Source organism: Nesoenas mayeri, assembly GCF_963082525.1.
Source record: "Nesoenas mayeri genome assembly, chromosome: 1".
Lineage (NCBI taxonomy): Eukaryota > Metazoa > Chordata > Aves > Columbiformes > Columbidae > Nesoenas > Nesoenas mayeri.
In genome coordinates, this window is record NC_137541.1 from 100302342 (window position 1) to 100322085 (window position 19744).

Genomic DNA, 19744 nt, shown 5'->3' on the forward strand with positions numbered 1-19744 from the left:
GCCTGTAAATCGTAAGTAAATTGAAGGATTTTGCCCATCTATTCCCCCCCTCTACTCCCTCAAATTTTAAGAGCACGTTCCTGATCTTCTGACTTCATGGGGACAATTTATAATGAAGAGAACAATATATTTTGATTTTACCTTTCAATTAGGACAGTTTAATTACTCTGTGAAAACAACAGAAATGGAGGTCTGTCTTTGCTCATCATCAGGAGAATGAACACAAGCTGAAATCATCAACATCAGGGAAAACTTTTAGTGAACAGAAGAGGGGTATACTAACTGCAGTGAAGGATGGATGGATTTCACAGTTACCTACAGTGAGGATGTTACATGCCAAACAGAAATGTAGAAAAGACATTTCTATAGCAAGATTCATTTCATGTTAACATTCTTGCCTCAGATGACAAATTTGTCATCGGCAAAGAAAATGGAATATTGTGATCAATGAGAGCAGTCACTGTAAGGAAAAAGTTGTTTCAAGCTAAGCCTGTCTATATTTAGTTAGCTACTGGAAAAAAAAAAAAGCCAAAGTAAAAAGACGTAATGGTAAAACTATACAATGCAGTTCTTTCTCCACAGTCTTGACTCCATTACCCATTTTGGTATTCTTTCAGAAACTAACTCCCTGCTGTGAGGAATTTACAAGAAATCTGCATAATAGTAATTGTTCACTGTAATTTTCTGTGAAGACTGATCTAACATTCTATTATTAATGTTGCACACTAACATATAGGACTCTGAATTATCCATATTTAATAAAACATTGCACAATTCCAATTGTGTAACTGTTTTATCATTTCATCAAATATTTCCTCTGGGTGGTGACCACTGGAATTCAGTCAAGGAAGACTTTTGCTACATTCATAGACCTTCAGTCTTTGATTAGTGTTCGAAGCATATCCAGAGTAAAGCCATTAAAATTACTTACATTTATAATAAATTAGGACATTTTCTTCATTTTTTCCTCTTGAAATAGCAATATTTCTTCTAAATTATTTACATTCATCTAGTTTCATACCACAAGAAATTTAATCTTGTTCTGCTTTCCCACTGGGTTTCCCCCACAGTCTTAAATTTGATGGTCTGTTAATGTTGAGCATTTAAGTTAACTTGCATGCAATTTTTGTGAGAAGTTTCTAAAGATGATTGTCTTTGATTCAATGAAAAAATTCATTGCATCTAGTGACAGCAGGATTGTTCTTATAACTTTAAAAACTGAACAAACTTCTAGTATTACTTCATTAATCTGATGCGGTTTTATTTTGTACTGAATATACACTTACACATATACATAAGAAATTGTTCACACTTTGGATCATGCTTACAAGTGTCCATTAGTTTTTACTGATCTAATCCAATATACCCATAATTTCACTTATTTATTATAAGCCTTTTCAAAGTCTCTCTAGGTAGTATTTACTAGGTCATGTCAAGTGCTGTTTGAATAGACCAATTCTGTTTCCAGACCTAACGCAGAGCCAGCTCTGATGTCTGCATCATCTTCCCATCTTGCAGTTCTAGAAGGAGCATGAGATTTTGGCAACTTTCCATTAACAGAGTAAGCAGGCCAGAAGATTTCTGAAGATTCCATGTAAGCAACAGAGCATATTCATTAGTGTCAGAAGAATTATAGTATTAATTTAGGAAATTCAGCTTCAAATCCTGTCTTTTGATACTGATTCTCATGGCAACTCCTTTGGCTTAAAATGTATTATGACACAAATTTTATGTATACAGTGTCAATATAAATTTATAAATAGAATATAAACATAAATTATAGTAAGCTGGTATTAAAACAAATTCACCATATTCCTTTTTAGTTGTTTTTTTGTTTTGGCTTGTTTTTTTTCAAGTGAAGACATTATATTATAATTTCACATTACTTCAACAGCTTCAGTTTTAACTTCAAAGACTATTATAAAGATAAAGGACTTGGGCCCAGAAGACATGTGAGTAAGTGGGAAGCATGCTCTGTCAAGAAGTTCAGTTTGATAAGAATAAGAAAATGGGGTCAAAATGGATGGGTGAGAGTCTTCTTGATTGTTGCACTAAAGATGGCTCTGCTAGAGATCATGCTTCACTCCAGGATTTCTGTATGCTTCATGGACAACTTACCTGATAGTGAGACAAAACACTGTACTGTACTCTCCACTTGACACAGAGTGCTCATAACTAGAAAAAATAACTTATATCCAGTTGTTCTCTGACTTAAATTAGAGAAACTTTGTTGACTTCCTTACAGATCTTTTCAAACTGTTGGTAGAAATAAATGAAATGGGATGCAGAATCCTTCACTACAAGAGTCTTTTCCAGTTCTAGGAGTATGGTCATCTTCTGTTTGCTTTAGCCATTTTTCTCACTCGGAAAAGTACTGCAAGATCCCAGATAAAATCTTAAAAGACAGGCTAAAAACTCTGTTAATTTATGTAAACAAATGAATTAAATGAAATTAACTACAAGATCTAGATATTTCATTCTACAACGTTCCAGGGTTTTTCCTAATAATATGTTGTCAAATTATACTCGTAAAAAGACATAATTACTTGCTTTAAAATAAACACATGCACAGAAAACATTGCAAAGCTTATAATAGCAGACATTTAAAAATTTCCTTATATTTCATCACTTTATTAAAAGAATAAAGGAGACTCAAGATAGAAACCAAAGAGGAATCATATGTTTTCTCTCTGGACAGCTTTCCAGGAAAAAAAACCAATACACAATGTGATCATGAGCATTTAAACCAGTGTGGAAACACTGAAAAAGTTTTGGGATAAACATAAGAAAGCAGTGAATACAGTGAGTCTTCACATGCTTCAGTAATGTCATTTTAACCACAAGTTAGATCTGTAAGAGAGAACTGACTATTCCCCCCAAAAATTTGCATAAATTCACTTAATATTGCCTTCTTGATGTTGTTTGAGTTTTGAGATTTTACCTAAGTCACCTCTTTAAAGTGCCACTTGGTATTGAAGTGAAAATGTTTCCATTCATTTTTGTGATAGAGATGCCAGGTTAACTTTGTCAGGTTCTAATACCTTTTACTTCATCCAATAGAAAAAGAAAGTGCCCTTTTTCTGCCTTTAAAGTATATTTATTTTTCCTGATGTTTATTTTTTTAAAAATAACTCCCAGATGACCAAACTCCCTAAACCATTGCTTTTGAAACTGAAGAGTGATTTAATCATTTCTGGACAATCATCCTAAAGAATTCTGATTTGGAAAATATTGAAATATATATCAAAGAATATAAGAAATCCCTCTGAATATGAATTATGTGGTTATGTAGTTTTTAACTTGTGGTCTGTATTTGCTTTTATATTTACTGTAAATGCAAGCTGTAGAAATGAAAAATGAAAAATACTAGCTTATTTTGAGACTGAAAACACGTGTTGTAAAAAGAGTCACAAAAATGTCTTTTGGAAGCTGGTAACAGCAGTATGCTGCAGCCAGTGGAACAACTACTATGACAGGGACAGAATCACAGGACCAAACTAGAGATATTCTCTGACATGGGCCAGAAGGTGTAAGCAATCTTATTGTAACTGACGTAACATCAATCAACAGACGTGTGATTTCTGCAATTTAATAATATATGCTGATTCATAAATGGGCATGTATTTAGAAATTGCAGAGACTTATACTCTCAAAAGGGGAGTGTTAGGAGGTAAAGAGGAGGTGCAGACAATATGTTTCAATGGGACGCATCTTGTCATGAGATGTGATGTGGCTGCTACGCCTGCTGGGAGAGCAGCCACCACTGACAATGGTGCCCATACACCCTGATTTCGGTTCCTTCCTGAGTGTGCACACCCTGACCTAACATCACCTATGATGTGTGAGACAAAACTAAAGGTGTTGGAAAGCTCTTGTGAATTCCAGCGTACTAACTCATAAGAACAAATAAGACAAGACTAGGCAATACTTATTATGGCAGACAAGGGGTTAAGTGTTGAGGCTAGTGCTGTCACCAAAAAGGAAAATCTCCGGTAATTTCTTTGATAATTCCCTATTTTTTCTCCCAGCTCCCAACATCTTTATAAATCAGCAATAATAAGGTGGAGCTCTGACCTCTCCCCATCTGAACTCATGCATTCCACCATCAAAGTTTCCTGATTCACTGTCACAACAGTAAACAAAGATATTCTATTTCAGGTGCCATTTTATTACAGAAGCCAAACTTGTTTACTCTCACAATGCAGATTTATTCGTCCTTCACAGGTATCTAGATTATAATACCTTTAGAATCCTGACCAGTTGTGTGCCATTAGCAAATTTCATCAACATGCTCCTAGCTATTGTATTAGGTAAAAAAATTAAACATGATTGACTCTAAAATGATCTTCAAGGAACCTCTTTCCAACACAAGATTAATCACAAGCCTTTATCACTCTAAACACTCTCTTTATCAAAACCTCTTGAATCTTCTCCTCTAGTCAATTAATGCATGAATAAAAAATTCGTACTACTTAATCAACTACTTTTCTAAAGATTAACTAGAAAATTCTCTGTGCCTTTATATCCTGAAGTCTAGGCTCAGGATTAATGCCTCTGTGTTAACTTCATTGTTACAGCAATATGATTTGCCATTAGTAAAGTATTTGGATGAGTAAAATATTTGCATGTGTCCATTTATATCTGCAATTCTTTCTGAAAAAAACATTCTAAAGCCAGTCATGGTATCAAGCTCAGAATAACTTAAGTATTCAAATACCAGCTCCTTCAAAATCCTTACAGAATGTTGTCCATTTAATATAATTTGAGCATATGGCATTCTTTTCAGTCTACTTCACTTGTAATCATCAATCGTTTTTTTTAATCTGCATTTTTTCACATTATCCACAGTGCTTGTGTCCTGAGTTTTACTTTGGAATTATACCTAGATTATCTTTCTCATTTCATAATGCTGTGCTCATCCTTCTTTTTATTTAAATGGCTGAAGAACTTATTATTATTTACTTTTATTCAGTTTGAAAGACATAAGACTTTAAACTGTGTTTTTGTCTCTGCATTAAAATTTTATGCATTAAATGAACTTTGGTATCTATAGAAAAATAACTTTATTGAACATGTAGTGGCAAGACTTAGGGAAAACTAAAGAACCAGAGGAAACACAAGTTTTGGCAGCTTACCATTACAAAATTAATATCTTCTATATACTGTAGAAGACTAACTGAACTATTATTTTCCATCAGTCCCTTACTGATGTAGTTAGTGATTCTTAAAGTATTTCTTGTATGTCAAGAGTACCTTGTCCTTGTTCAAACCAAAAGTATTTGTTGTATGCCAGTGCACCTTGTCCTTGAGAAAGCGTGAGCAGAAAAGAACACGTAACTTCAGCTTCATTCAGAAGTTATCACGTTAGAAGAATGTGATTTTTTTTTTGTTAGTTAGTTTGTTTTTAAAATCAAAAGCACTTTTGTAATCTTTTAGTTCTGTTTATAAAACTGAATGAATGATACCTGCTTGTCTTGCCCAATGAGTATTCTCACAGTAATGGCTGAAGAAAATCAAAGGAACATGAAACAATGGAGAAGTTAAAACTTGTAATTTTATTCCATCTTTCAGTCAGGATCAACATTTCTTATAGCAAAGCTTTGTTCCTCCCTTCTACTGTGCTCTCATCTGGAATTCAGTGGTTCCAGTCATTTTTTCCTGAACACAAAAGCTAGTTATGTGAGAAAGCACAAAGAAAATTTTATTGCGATAGATATTAATAGACAAAATACAGCAATTTTTTAAAGGTAAAAATCAATTGAAAAAATCCAGATCCCTGCTCTAAAATTCAAGAAGACAGTTAACACCAGCAACAGATCCACAAACTAGCAGAACTTTTCAAAAGAAAATTTCAACATGAAGCAGAGGTTTGAAATTGAAAACATTCACGAAGTGATTAAAATTCAGGATTCCAAAGAGCATTGTGGAAGACTATTTCATCATCTGACAATCTGTAACACAAATTGAAAATTTGGTGGATAATCTGATGGTCTGCAATTAAAAAGAGTCAATATAGTAGTACTCTATCTCGTAAGATTTGTATCAGGTAAGTGAATCACCACAGTTGCCAGGGGTTCACTGTCTACAGTGATCATGTGAAAGTTGAGATGAACTAACTCTTGAAACTCAATAAAAGGTTCTCCTTGCAAAGAACTTTTTCAGAAGACTAGCCAATAACAGCTGTAACATATGGGCAAAAATATTCACCCACCTGATCCATGACTTACAAATTGCATAACCTATGTTTTCTCCTCAAACTTACAAGTACAGATACAAAATAAAATCAAAATAACTCTGGTTGGCGTTTCTTGTAAAGGGCTGCTATAATCACTGAATCAAACCAAGTAGTATAAACAGATGATTACGTTAATTTAAAATGGCTTGGTTGATGTTTATGCAGCATTTATGCCTGTACTTATTATATTATGAATGGTTTGTTAAACAGCTATAGCTGGTCAACCACCAGCAAAAGTAAATTCGTTTTAAGGATTATTGCCCAATAAATAATTTGCTAAGGCTTATCTAAGCCATATTTAATAAAATTCCTAAGCCTTAAAATAGAACAAATTCATTTGCAGAAATTACTGAGGGCTTGTAACCATCATGTGGTGTGTTTGTTTTACCATACACTTTACAGAGGGTAATCAGATACCTACAGATGGGTAGCCATTAAAATTAAGCATTTTTATTGTGCTGTTAGATTATTTCCAAATAGACGCATTTACTAGCTACAGAAAATTATTTCAAGGATGCCTTCATATGGATACGCTACTTGTAGCAGAGAAGAAACAGAAAATTCAACAACAACTAAAATATTCACCAGCAAGAGGAGTGAGAGAGCCAGTTCCACCTGTGACAGCTAAAGAAAAAAATGGCCCTTAGGGTCATGGCAGAAGTCTTCTCCTAGATGCAAAAGTATAGGATATAAAAATATAGGAAAAAAAAAAATCTTCTATGGAAAAATTGACAGGGGATTTGTAGAAGATAGAGATAGGATAAAGGAGAAATATCTTCTTAAAAGTAAAAATAGTAGATTAGATTTGCAGTTATGGAACTAAACTTTAATGGCAAGTTCTGATTTAATTCCTGGATATAACAGAGAATTGTGAAGTAATTTGGGACAAAACTTTTGAAGTTTCTATGTCCCTGTTTTTTAATCTTAAAATACAGTTATTAATACAGACACTTCTATGTTTCAGAGAGATAGATTTTGTGAAGAGCCTGGCCACATTCAATTTGGTTAAAGGTACACTTCTAGTCAATGGGTGTTTTGAGATGGCTTTTACTTTGTTAGTTTCTGAACATACTATGTGATATCTTTGATTGGGGAAACTGCTGGCTGGCCTGCTTCCACCATGGTCTTGTATTTATGGGTAGGTGCAAACACCTAAAATTGTGCTAGATGACTTTTGCAATGTTTGGAATAAAACCTTCCTGACTTTGTGCTGTGTCAGCTGGATGTAAGGTCATTTAACTACTTTCTCCTCACTTCCCTCCACTCCCTCTAGGAAGTGTATGATGTTCAAGACTCAGCTTGTATGAACAGTAATAAAGCTTCCTGCAATTACGAGGTGAACACTGTGGTAAGTGTTATCTGTTATGGGGGTAAAATCAGAATACCTGTTAAAGAAGTTATGTTGAATGGTAGATACATCTGCTTTTTTGAAAGAAAAGTATAATTGATTTACTATTACAGTTGAAAAAAGGAAACTAAATTGGTTCTATGTAAGTTATTAGACTCCTGAATATTTTAGAATTGCTGCTTAAACTGAGTTTCCTAAAATAATATGTAATCTTTAACGTAATGAGATGTAAATGCAATACCAGTTTGTGAACTGCCCTACTTTATTAATTGAAATGATAAATTATTTTGCATATTTAATTATTATAATTTTAAATATAAATTAATTGCAATTCTCCCACCTGGAGGCTGGTATCGATTAATAAGATTTTTAGTTATTAATAAAATACTATTTTTTTTCTTCAAAACTAATTCCTGTCAGTTAGAATCTAAAGACTTTTCACTGTTAAAATCTCTTCCTTCCAGGAAAGTATTATCAATGTCTAAACTTATTCCCTACAGAGAAAAATGAAAATAATACTATTTGGTTTTTGAAAAATTAGTATCTTTTGCCTTAAAACAAAGTCATAAAATTTTCTTAGGTCATTGTTGAGAACTTAAAGGTTTTTAAGAAACTTAAAACTTTATAAACGCTTATTGTTCTACAGTTCATCATTCCAATATCCAAGACCTATGTGGGTAGGTATAAGTTGTGGGGTTTTTCTCATAAACATGTAACTTAATTAAAAACATTTGGTTTGCAGATCGATAGGAGAAAACCATATTTTCTTATCACCCTCTGGGTAGATAATATATTGCAAAGGGAAACTTTAAAAACATACTAAAGATATCTGCAGGGAAAGAGCAGCTAGTCACTCTACTTTGGCCGTGGTATAAAATGTGTGAAAATATCAGAACAGACCTAGTAAGCCTTTTCAAAGTGGAATGATGTTGCAGCTATAATTTGGTTCACACTGTTTTTGTAACTGCAAGTACTGGCATTTGCCTATAAAATTATAACAAGTCTTGAGAGAAAATGCATTTAAATTTGTGTTTATTTTCACAAATTAGAAATAATTTTTGATATTTACCAAACAGATTGAAAAACAGATTTTTCAGACTTGGAGATCTTGAAGGTTTGGGGTTTTCTGTGTTTTGTTTTGTTAGGGGTTTTTTTTGTTTGTTTATTTGGTTTTTTTTTTTTTTTAAAGTGAACAGATATCACAGCTGTAACAAAAAGCATCTTATTTACAGATAATTAAAGGCAGAAATCTGACACTTGTTGCATTTCTTCATGGAAGCATCTTACTCCATGCAGACTACATTATTACAATTTTCCATTGACCATTTTTAAGAGGCAATATTTGCCCTTTTAACATTTGCAGTGTCTTAAACATATTATGATCTGCATTATTGGCACTATGTGTGTTAAATTATGTGGGATATTTTGTAGGAGGAAAAAAAATTTGTAAAAAGTGTCTGATGCCTCTTTGTAGTCTACAAATCTACATTTTGTTCTCCAAACAGACGTAAAGAAAACTCTGGAAGAAATCTAAACTCTCCACTGAAATTACAGTGTAGTGTAAGTAAGGAATTCTAAGCAACCTTCAGTGTTTTAGCGCTAAACTGTACAGGTAGATCTCAGTTCCATAAATCTTTCCACAGCTTTAGCATTACATATATGGGTAGCGTCAATAAACACAAAGAGTATAAAGCTAAGGAAATACATTAATAATTTCAAGACTAGAGCCACATTTTTTAAATAATTCAGAGGTCTTTAAAGATGAAAAATGTTTTATAGACAGTTATCATAGACATGATATTTTTCTTTCCTCTTCAAGTATTTTTTCCTCAGTAAAGTGTATAATAATGTTCCTACAAAAATCAGACAGCAGAAGCTGATTATATTAACCTGCAGACAGAAACAACTAAGAATTTTCCAACATAAGATTTTTTAAAAGGAAGTATGGATTAGTCTAAATCAAAACTTCTCTCATATAAATTTAATCAGGAGTGTTTTCCTTCCTTGAAGGTTTAACTGATAGTCAGAATCAAAAGAGCTGGGGGGCAGAGAAAAATGCAGACTTTTAAACCAGATCAGTGTGGGAAATAAGAAATTTGGCTCAGATATACATAAATAAGTTCAATTTGGCTCAGATATACGTAAACATTCTAGTTTGCATAGCTTTATGTAAATAACTCACTGTTTCACTACTGGAAGCATTCTGTAGACATACATACCTGTCACGGTCCATTCGGCGATGGACTAATGATGGTTCTTTTACCTTGATCTCAGAGCGCTAAATTAAGGCGACCAAAATGCCAAGGGGTTATAATTCAATCAAGTAGTGTTACTTTATTAATTTGCCTGTAAAGCAGCACGCAATAGAGAGAGAGAGTAAGAAAAAGAAAAGGGAAAAGAAACGGGGAAAAGTAAAAGTGAAGATGAGAAATGAGGTTGCGTTTATCACCAGTCGAGTTCCAGAAGCGTCCCTCTGGTCTCTGGTCCCGTGGAGTCCGGCTGGTCATCCATCATGATTCGGGATCCTCTGGTGGGAAGATCTTCAAGGGTGTTCATTCTGGAGTCATCTTTTACGCTTCTTCACCCCCTCTTGCTCCCATTGTTTTAGGCCAGTCTCTGTCTTGATTTCGCAACCCAGGCTCATACTGCGCAGGCTCAAAAGATTCATGCTTTCTTTTGCCAACGCTTACATGTCCAGCATTTAGCAGTCTTTCTCTGGTCCATTGGGTGACCTCAGGACCCTTGGCGAGCTTCTGAGCATGCTTCTTTTTGTGGGCCATTGTTTGAGGGAGCAGATGAGGGACACGTGTAACTGAGGCTGCAGGTGAGAACACATTCTTCTGGACAGCAGCAATTGTCCCTAGGTTGAAGAGACTCTCATAAAAATAGCTTTCAGGAGGTGCGGGCTTGTTTGGCTGAAGCAGCAGGCAAAGGCCACACAGCAGCCATTGTTAGTAGCAGCCCCCCCGAATCGGAGAAACAGTGCAACGCAATGCTTCTCCTCAGGCTTCTCTCCAAGTCATTGTCCATGCGTTCTTTCTGTCAGGGCTTCAGTTCTCTAAGTTCTTGATGGTGATGTTCAGGCAAATACTGCTCCATCTTCGGACCAACTCTCACAATCCCTAATTCAATATATATTGGATTATATCCAATTCAATATATAATATTATCAGAATGGTTGGCTTCGTTATTAGGTAATAGAGAAACATACAAACATGGGCTGACATCAAAAGATCATCCACTTTGGTCTTCTGCTTCTTAACATGACTTACATATCCATATGACACATGACAAAAGTTTATACCACCTCTTTGTAAATGATGAGATCCTTTCCATAACTTCTTCAGGCAATCCACTCTGATCATTAACTATTCTTCTTGCTAGAAAGATTTTCTCAAATTAAACCAATTTCCCTGACTGCGAATTATATCTCTCAGTCTTTGTTCTCATTACCTTTGATTATTCCCTTCCTTATGATAGCAGCTTTTTTTGTTTACTTAGTTGTCTCATTTTTTTTCTCTCCATGTCCATCTGTAAACTAAAGAGACATGAGTCTTTCATTTTCTTTTCACAGGCAATCATTTATAAATCTATGATAATTCTCCCTTATGTACTCTGGACTACAAATCAGTACCATCTTTATCTTTTGTGAAGTTTGATGCCCAGAACTGGACACTTAAGATATAAACTTTGCCCCCCAGAGTCTTTGTTTTCTACACTGACTGGGTAAGGAACCTAGAATCAGCTCTGCTTTGTCAGATGAACTCTAGATTTACTTTTCTCCTTTATTCAAAAGGTTTGCTAGTGATCATAATAAATCCATGTCAGCTTTCACTGGTTGTATTGCTATGCTTACAAATCAAGTGGTTATCATTCCAGTATTTCTATTGGAACTAAAGTAAAACTAAATAAATTTTCTTGGCTCACTTTTACACCTATTCTTTCCACTGTGACATAAAACTGGCAACACATTGTCTGCTCTTGATATTTATGGATACTGTACATGGGAACTGAAATGGAATTCTGCCTTTAATTGCCTCTCTGGTTATTATTACATGAGTAAATTAAATTCAATATTATTTTCTAGTTAAATGGCCAGAGCTGTCTATATTCACAGTAGACCTTAAAAACAAACTAGTATTACTTTATTTATCACTTCTGTACCAAGACTTTTTTAACTCTAGAACCCAATAAATAACAACTTATCCTCCTCGTATCACATAGTCTTTGAAGGAGATTTAAAAGGGTCAAAAAGGTATTCCAGTCAGTGGAAACACAGAAGTTTGAGAATTCCAGTTTTGCTTTCAACCCTGTGAGTTTATAATGTCATATTTCTGACAGAATTTTTGCATCATGCCAAGGTGTAATTCCTTGACACGTTCCTCTACCCTGGAATGTCTTTTTTCCTTCCCTTTCCTTTCTACATGACTACTCCCCTCCGAACTAATTCTCTACACCCCATAAATAATGAAACAAAACTAAATGACCTAACCACAACATTGCTGCTATTGAACACTACATTTTCTACTTGAGTATTATACCTCTCCCATATTTTGATCTGTTCTGCCTATTCAACATGACACCTCTTTGAAAATACTGAAGTATTTGTACAGTTTCTGCCACAGTGTGTATTCATTCATGGTTGGTATTTAGGATCTGGTTAATGTGATAAATACAATTAGAAATTAAGGATGTTTCATTTTTTAATGTCAGCTTTGCCAGTAGTGGAAATATATTAAAAAAAAAAAAAAAAATAAAAAAGAGATAACTGAATGCATGGAATACTGCAAGTACTTATATGGATAGCAAGGACAGAGGGCCTTTTCTAGAACTAGGAGAAGGTCAGGTTCAAGACCACCTGAGAAGCCTGAACATACATGAGTCCACGGCACCTGATGACATGCATCCCAGGGTCCTAGGGGAATTTGCAGTCAGACAAAATCACCTGTAACTGAAGAAAAGGGAATATCACATCAATTTCTGAAAAGGGTAAAAATAAGAACCCTAAGAAGTACTGACCAGACAGCTTCACCTCAATGCCTGGCATTATTGTGTAACACATCCTCATGGAAGTTGTGTTGAAGCATAAGAAAGATAGAGGGTTGCTTAGAGACTGCAGCATGGCTTCACCAAAGGTAAATGATGCCTGATTAATCTGGAGGCCTTCTATGATGAAGTGACTGCATCAGTAGACAAGGAAAGAGCAACTGATGTTATCTACCTGGATGTTTTTAAGGATTTTGGCATGGTGCCCCATAATATTCTTGCTGTTAAAGTAGAGAGATGTGGGTTTCATGGATGGATAAGGAACTGGCTGGGTGGCCACATGAAGAGCGTTGCAGTCAATTACTCCATGTCCAAGTGGGAACCAGTAACCAGTGGTGTCTCTCAGGGGTCCATACTTCATAAATGACATAGACAGAAAGACTGAGTGCACCCTCAGCAAAAATGTGGATTACACCAAGATGAATAGTACAGTCAGTACACTATGGAGAAGGGATACCATCCAGAGGAGCCTTGACAGGCTTGAGGAGTGAAACCATGTGAACCTCATGATGTTCAGCAAGGTCAAGTGCAAGGTCCTGCCCCTGGGTCAGGGCAATCTCCAGTATTATTACAGACTGGGGGATGAATGGATTGAGAACAACCCTGCAGGGAAGGACTTGTTATCCACTGTCCTGGTGGTGAGAAATTGGATAAGACAGCAATGTGCATCTGTGTACCAGAAAGCCGATCATTTCCTGGGCTGCACAGAAAGAAGGGTGGCCAATAGGCTGAGGGAAGTGATTGCCCTCTACTCTGCTCTTGTGAGAGCTCTCCTGGAGTACTGCATCCAGCAGCCCTTGTGTGTCTTCAGCACAAGAAAGACATAGGCCTGTAAGATCAGGTCCAGCAAAGGGCCACAAAAATGATCACAAGGATAAAACACTTCTCTTAAGAAAGGCTGAGAGAGTTGTGGTTGTCAGCCTGGGGAAAAGAAGGCTCCAAAGAGACCTTATTGTGGCATTTCAGAACTTAAATGGAGCTTATAGAGAAGACGGAGAGAGATTTTTTACCAGGGCCTCTAATGACAGGACAAGGGGTAATGCTTTAAAACCAAAAGAGGATAGATTTAGACTGGATGGAAAGAATAAATTGTTTATGATGAGTGTCGTGAGGCAGTGGAACATGTTGCCCAGAGAAGCTGTGAATGCCCCATCCCTCAGAGTGTCCACAGTCATGTTGGACAGGGCTTTGAACAATCTGATCTAGTGAAAAATCCCTTCAACCACAGCATGGGGTTGGACTAGATGATATTTGAAGGTCCCTTCCAACCCAAACCATTTTATGATTCTATGACAACATGACTTACTATTTAGAATAATTAGAAGTTAGCCTTTTACTTATATTAATTCAGAAAACTTTGTAGAGATACAAAATAGTTGTGCAAGATAGGTAGGAAATCCTCAGAACAAACAAATGCTGAAGTAATTGAAAACCTCTTTTGCTATGTCTCAGGTTTAGCTATATACTAGATACAGTTCTACAGTCAGAAAAAACCCCCTCTTTTAATATCCTCTGGTATTCGGATAGTATACTGAAGGCAAGGACTACTGGTTTGATCTGGGAATATTTATTAATTGACTGCAACATTATTATTTTTTTTTTTTAAAGAGACAATATAGATTATATAAATTCATTCCGATACTACTGAGATTTAACCACTGTATAATTGTATTAGTCCTATGAAAATACATTAAAGTAGAGGTAGATTTCAGTAGTACATGGTTTGATTCTGCTTTTTGTTATATGTGGGAGTTTTGCTCTATGCATTTGGAAAATGTGAATTCCTAATATGCAATTCAAGTAGTTGCATACTGTTATACTGTTAGAAAACGTAGTTTCATCAGTCCTTTGTCACTGGTATCAGAAAGCGTAAGAGAAGTGTAACATCTTTGTATTTCTCAATTAAGTTCAACTGAAAACTAATTAAGATAGCAGCTTCTTAATACTTTGTTAACTTGATTACTTAATTAGGATAGAAATGCATACCATTTTGAAACAGAATTTTTTCTTTTTTTTTTAGTTAGTTAGGTTGCTGAAAAGTGAAACTAGTAACAGCATGGATATCTTTAAAATACAGCTTTTATAAGATTGCCCTTAAACACCCTGATTCAGATAGTCACAACTTGGCCAATATTTGCAGTACGAATTAGTTCTCCTACAAAAGATTTTAAATAATACGTCAAAAAGTTCCCAGAAATTGGCCAGATTAAGGGGAGCATGGACATCATAGACACTTGCATTTTCTTCCTATTGATTTTTTTCCCTCTGTACTCCAAATGGACACTTTTAAAAGTCTGAGTAATATATTTTCCCTAGGATTTATTTAAAAAAATGTGCTAAAACCCACAGAATTTAATTTAGATATTATAATTTAAGCATAATGTCTAGTTGAAATGTAGCTCCATAATTCAGTAAAATGTACTTTTGACCACACAATTTTAAATCATGTTAATAAATCCTAAATGCAAAGTTTTGTTTTACAAATCTTCCTTGCGCTTGGGATACAGATTATAAAATTATAAATTGGGACTTGAAAGCTGTTCAGTTAAAATCTGCCTTATAAACTTTTATCCTTTTATTTAATTTGAGGTTGACATTTGTCACGGAGAGCACCCCGAGGTTAATTTAAGGGACAACAGGGTCCAAAACAACTTTTATTAAACCGGTGAGAAAGAGGGTTTTAGCACTCCAAAAGTGACTTAAATAAAGGTTCGGGTATCAGTTGAGGAAAATTATTTAGGGGCAGCAACCAATACAACAGGTGGTCCACAGAGTGCATGCACGTGGCTTCACTCAAAACAATGCCGGAGTCGCCCCTGAGTCCCAAAGAAGTACACACTTGCCTAAACACGGTGCGGGATTATTTTTTAAAGAGATACACGTACTCCTAGTGAGTACGGAAAGTGTACACTCGCGATTCCGCGAGGGTAAATTTATAATGCACTCACAATCCTGCGAGAGTTAATTTACTTACACGTGCAAATGTGCACGAAATATTACACGTGCTTACGTGGAAGCACGGGAGGAAAGTACACTCGCGATTGTGCTAGGAAATAATTTAAAGTACACGTGCAAACGTGCACGGAAAGTTACATGTGCATATGTGCACAGAAGGAAAATGCACCCGCGATTCTGCGAGGATTAATTTTACACGTGCTCATATGGAGCACGGAGAGTTATACGTGCATATGTGCATGGAAAGTATAAATATACTTGGAATTCTGCGAGAAGTTTTACTCACAGCCGTGGTGGCTAGGCAAGCGGAGACTCCATCCCGGGGAGGGGGGCTCTCGGTGGCAGCATCTTGCTCGTGCTCCGAGAGACCTGCGACTAAAAAAATGGGCGGATTCTCGACGAGAATCCCGTTTTTGTAATCTCATCAGACCTGACTGTAGGCATTGTGGAAGCTCCTCTGCCCCCCACAAACGTCCCCCCACACTGGGCGTAGGCGCCCAGCGGCTTCGGCACTCCCTACCATTGCTAATGACCCTGGCTAGGGTGCTCTGGGGCCAAACAAAAGAAGCTGTTAGCCTCAAGTAGCCGGGAGAGAGGGAGATGTGCCCACTCCTCCATACTGAAGGAGGGAGGGGGAGAGAGAGGGCAAAGAGGGGGAGAGAGGGGGGGTTGCATTCTGCCACAACATTCCAAAAAAAAAGTAGCTCTTCAGTACTGTGTATCAGGACTCACACAATAAGACACTTTAAAAGAGACACTTTAAAAAAGCACCTGTATTTCAGGTGAGCACTCCAGCAGCACTCTGTATACACAAAATGAGGCATGAAACTACTTACAACACTGAATTATTTGCTTTCAAACCTGCGTTGTTTTAAAAAGCTGAGAGCATGGAAAACTTCTTAGTATACAATGAATTTTAAAAAGCATTCTCCTAACCCTCAGCAGGTATTCAAGCTGAAAAACAAATAGTTTTCACACAATATAGGGTACAATGGAGAAACTGTGATTCTCACTGTCTTTTGGGTACAGGAATTATCTGTTGGACAATCCAGCCGTTGCAACAGCTATGTACCCTACCTCAAAATATATGATATAGTCTTGCACTTCCATTCTCTTCAGTATAAATCTGGGGTAATAGTTCAAGGATACCAGAACTGTGTCACTTTAGGATCATTCATTCTTGGGGGGAAAGGCTGTGTCAGGTGCTATCCTTGTCATGTAATAGCACAGGGGTTTTAACCCAAAACTTCTGTACAGTAGTTAGCCATCCAATTTCTTTCTCATCACCCTTTCTGGGTTGTTGAGAATAGCTGCACACCTATTTTAGTCTCAGGTACTAGTACTATCAAGGGACTACAGCAGGGACAGGAAAGTACAAAGGAAACACCTATGTCCTTTTCATACAGGTGTTCATGAATATGTTGATTTTTGTTGATTGTCTACACCTACATCTGTGAACTGTGCAGAATCTTTCCTGCTACTGATATTTTATGTACTATGAAATACAGTGAAATGCTATCAGAGGAAGAATTCTGTTATCACTTTAACATGAAAGCCGATGGTACTGCAAGTGATTTTTTTCAGAATAAGGTGAATGTTTTTGCCTTATTTAATTCCATCTGTTAGGTGAATTTTCTGTCAGAAGGGTTTGAATGGACTGCTGAAAACTATCGTTATAGTCAGAAAAGTGGCTTTTGGTGTGGAGTTCGTTATTTAACATATTGGCTATTCTTTGTGTAAATCATTACTACTTTCCTGTGAAAAGTAAGCTTTTACAATAGCTAACACTAGAGTACTAGCTCAGCTATAAAATACATGGAATTTTACACCATTTCATGTAGGTTTTATTTTTGTTGATACTGTATTTTATTCTAATCCTTATCAGAGATGATGGGAGTCCAGAAAAAAAGGAGACAGAATAGACCAATTTTCTAAACTCAGATTGAATTCACAGGTCTGACAAGAAGGAAAAACAACAACAACAACAACAACAACAACAAAAACACCACAACAAACCACAACCAAAAGAAACCCCTAAAACCTGATCACTTTGATAGTGAGCAAACTTCAATAGAAAAGGCTGAGTGACAGTCAGGGAAGAAACCTGCATTCTCATGTACAGTAAAAACCAGTCTCATTTCAAGGTCAAAATTAGTTTAAGAATGTTATATCTAAATTCCTCGATGTTAAGTCTCTAATTTTTCTAATAGGTTACATCTACATTACTAGAAATGAGCCAGAGTCACCTGTTTTCATAAAATACACTACATTCTCCCTCTCACCGTGACTCCTAATGAGAGAAAAAAAAAGTTGGTGCCATCTGTACTACCTACTAAGAACAGCATTTGCCTCATATTAACCTCCAAACTATGCGCAGGTAGCATCCGGAAGAGATGTCATTGGCATGAGCCAAAACCATGCCAAAGGTTAGATGTGGAGAGGTGAGGTGGGGATCTATATCTACAGTTTTATCAAATGTTAAATGAAATTAAATTGAAGCATTTTAGTCTGCAGGTTAAATCCTAGTGACATCAAAAGATTAAAATCTTCTGAAAAATATATTTAAAACTGAAGTAAAGCCTCTTATTCAGTAAAAAAAGTCCACCTGAAATTACTGGGAATTGCTACTTAATTTTGTACAGCCTAGTTTTCACCTAAAAAGAGTTCCTGTAACTTTCTAATCAGTTTTTTCAATCATGACTAATAGCTGCAATAGTACTGGAAAAAACAGCATGGCTGCCTTAATAAAACAATTGTCTTCTTTTTGATTGCAGTAACATCTGTACTACTGGTGAGGCAATATCTTCATCTAAGAAGAAGCTAGAGTAATTTTCACTTTAATCCATTTTTTATGGTGTCAGAATTATACCAAAAGACTTTTGTGTAGTCTTGGTAGTAGTTATTGCTGCAAAGCATATGTCAAAAGTTCAGTCTCTGAAGTACATATTAAAATGACAACATATGGTATTTGTTCTCAAAAGACATTAGTTTTCTAAGCAGTAAAAACTAATAGTTAATCAATGCTTAATTACATTTTTCTGCATTTTAATATAAGAAATAAATAACAGTAAAGTAACATCTGAAATTCATGTGGTAAAATATTGTTACAAGTATTTTATGCAGTGTCTTGAAGCTCCTTGTGTGATGAAATGACATTATGTATCCATTGTTTTTCCTCTGAGATCAGTCAAGGTTCAAGCACTGTCAATAAAATGGCATTCACAGCTTCTTATCCACCCTTCATGTAACAGCAGACATCATCAATCATTTCCACCTCAAGAAAAGTTCAGATTTGTCTGCATGAGTTCTATTCAAGTGAACATCACTACAATATTTGAATGCCTTATAAAAAGGAACTTTAATTTAAGATATGGCTGAACAAGTGAAATGTATTTATACTTGCTCTCCAAAATGTTAAGGTGCATTTTCCTTTTTTTTTTTTTTTTTTAATTCAGTGTGTATTTCTGATTTGAGCTTCTCCTCTTGCTGCTGTTGCTGTATTCCAGGAAGAATAAATAAGTATATTTTAGATTATGTTCTATGATCATGACACCTGGGACTTGTCCTGTTTTCACTTAAATGTTACAGTTAATTTTTTCACTTTTGTAAGATGCAACACTTGAAGCAGATCACGGCTATTAATCAACAGAGACTTTTAAGTAACTTTGTACTCATACATAGGGTGCAAATCTTACGGTGGCTCAGCAAAGAAATCATTAAGAAGCAGACATGCAGTCATTAAACAACAAAATGATTAATAGTGTTTCCAGCAAACACCAGTGAAAAAAGGAAATTTTGATATACCATACTGTCCAAAAGCAGAGAACTTCAGAAATTCTCTTTGATTACCAGCATTCCTCAAAAAGTGCTGCAGATTAGTCATTAACAACAGATGTCATGGTTTGTTGTACCACAAGAATCAATCTCTGTTGTACCCTTCTTTGGATTAAAACTTTCTCATGGCTTGTCTTTGGTTTGTAGACTTCAGCCTCCAACAGAGATTAAGAGCTGGTAGTGATATCCTGGCTACAGAACAACCTAGGGTCTGTCACTTTCTTCTGGAGAGGGTATGTTACAACAGAAACTGAAGAGTCTTCATTGTAAGGAGAAGAAATTACACTGAAGAAGAAGCAACTCATCTCTACTGTCACTGCTTAAGA